This window comes from Harmonia axyridis, chromosome X (genome assembly GCF_914767665.1).
Source record: "Harmonia axyridis chromosome X, icHarAxyr1.1, whole genome shotgun sequence".
In the NCBI taxonomy this organism is placed as follows: Eukaryota; Metazoa; Arthropoda; class Insecta; order Coleoptera; family Coccinellidae; genus Harmonia; species Harmonia axyridis.
In genome coordinates this window covers 35,147,133-35,149,632 of record NC_059508.1, presented here as the reverse complement: position 1 = coordinate 35,149,632, position 2,500 = coordinate 35,147,133, and the positions used below count along the sequence as shown (strand labels likewise).

The 2,500-nt window shown below is 42.3% G+C and overlaps 1 pseudogene; it reads right to left on the bottom strand.

Annotated features, from left to right (window-relative positions):
* The window catches only part of LOC123688200, a 7,426-nt pseudogene that overhangs the window by 2,089 nt on the left and 2,837 nt on the right, over window positions 1–2,500 (bottom strand).

The following is a 2,500-nucleotide window of genomic DNA, read 5'->3' as shown; positions in this document are numbered from 1 at the left end:
AATTCGTAATTTGCAGGAGTTGATGTAATCTCTGCCCGTAAGGAATCTGGTGTGTTGAGTGATCCACAGATGTTGGCCAGGTACTTTTTCAGAATTACGCAGAGGTCCTCCATCAATACTATTATGCAAGGTAAGTGCCCAGTATTTAGATAACTTTTTCGAGGTGTTGATGATGTTATTTGTGTTATCTTTCAGTCTATTTTCAACAAGGCGGATCTCATTTTGTAGGTAAGTATCCATCGATCTATTTTTCAGGTAATCCACGCGCAACATATTTTTCAAGCATTCAAGTCGCAGCAGCGGACCCTTCCAACGGAGAGAGGGGACTCCTAAACCACCATCCTGGACAGAAGCATGGAAGTAACCATTTGGAGTATCATGAGGTAAGTGCAGCCATTTTCTAATATACAACCTTATCTTTCTATCTATTTTCTTCAGGTACCCGAAACGGACTCTGGACATGACCAGTTTATATGTCAGCCCTGGGATCAGTACATTTCTGAGAGCCCACATCCTTTGCTGTGGCTTGAGTGGCGCCTTGCTGATACTGGTGAGTTGTTTTTCCAGTATTTCAATTTGATTTTGTTTAGAGGCGCCTTCTGATGTGAACAACACCCCCAAGTATTCCCATTCGTCCGTTCTTTTTAATGCTCTTAATGTAGTACCTTGGATTTTAAATGTACAATACGGATCTATCGCGATCTTTTTCATTTTTGGTATTGTTTTAATCGCTATTGTGGAGCTTTTGCCTTGGTTAATCTCCAGGCCACAGTTCTTCAAAAATTCAGCGGTGTTGTCCATCAGGGTCTGCAATCCTTTTTCAGTTGAAGCCATCAATACCAGGTCGTCTGCAAATGCCAGCACATTTATTATTGATCCCTCCATTTCGGCTCCTATTTCTTTGGGGATCTGCTTAAGCATTGCATCTATTACCAGATTAAACAATATGGGCGAGAGTGGATCACCCTGCTTGACCCCGCACGTCGGGTGTATTCTTGCGGAACACCAACCTGCGTGGTCAATCACGGTCTCACTTGAATCATAAATCGCCCTTAAGTAGTTCACCATCGCATCAGGTAGTCCTTTGGCACGTAAGATGTTAATGATAGCATTAATAGAGATAGAATCAAAGGCTTTGGCCATATCTATTACCGCCAGGAATAGCTTCTTTGTCTTCTTTCTATGTTGAGTTAGCACCATATCCAGTAACGCTATGTTCTCTGCGCATCCATTTGTTTTTCTGAACGCTCTTTGTCTCTCGTCCATTTCAATTTTGCTTAGGCGGTTTGCAAAAACTTTGTGAAACAGTCTTACCATAACTGATGACATTGTTAAAGGACGATATAAGCCTGGATCTTCGGCATTTTTCTTTTTCGGTATAAGAACGGTTCTCGACAAGCATAGATGTTGTGGTAGTTGTCCGCACCACATGAACAATGAGAACAAACGCGCAAGGATGTCGTGTGGAACCTCCTTTAACTTTTTATTTGTTAAACCGTCTGGTCCGGGTGCCGAGGAACCTTTCGGTAGAGCCACCTTAATTTCCAATTCAGTAATTGGGTTCCACAGATCTTCTTCAACTCTGTGCGCCTTAGGTAGATTCGGCGATGATCTAATGTCACGCGTGAAGACCGCTTTCCAATACGGTTCCATGATGTTCTTATTCATTCCTTCATTCCGCTCCAGATCATCTTCCAATATCCTTTTCACACATTTTCCTGGCTTTTTCTTCCACATATCCTGTACCCTTGCATAGTCCTCACGCCTCTTCTTCTTTTTTGATGAATTGTTTGTGTTCGGCGGGTTATTTAAGTTATTTGAGTTTTTCTTTTTATTTACAGGTGGGAACGTTTCTAGCAGGTATGCTGTGATCTCAGTGAGGACCCTAGGTATTGGTTGATCCTTCACCATGTAGCAGATCCTATTCATCCATACTGCATTAAAGCCACTATGTGTTAGTGGTGGCAAATTAACCAGATGTTCGGTAAGTATATTTCTAACTTTGTCATTAGAATCTTCATCTCTGGTATTCTCTCTCGATACCTCATCCACTGCCTGTTCCTGTTCACTGTCACTACCATTACTTGCATCTACTCCCTCTTTCAGATATTCTTGGACCAAGTTTTTATATTCTTGTTGTCTACGCTGTCCTTTAATAGATTCCAATGTTCTATTGAAATGTTTAATCAATTCCTGATTTATGAATCTATATCCTTCCTTGGTCAGTTGTGCTTCCTTTCTGGCCATCAATCTCTTTTCTTCTTCTGACCATCTTTCCTTCTTATTTTCCTGTTTTTGCAGCTGCCTGACGTCATTTGCATCTGCATGGGCACGCCTTTCATGCACACCTCTTCCAGTGGCAGTTGTAAATCTCCTGTCGCAGTTGGAGAATCTACAGGGGTAAGTATTGTCCGAGTTGGAAGTGGACGGTCCAGGGTTAACTGGTAATACCGGGGTGGCACGGTCAGTGGACCGGCCATTATTTTCCATCCGAGGCTTT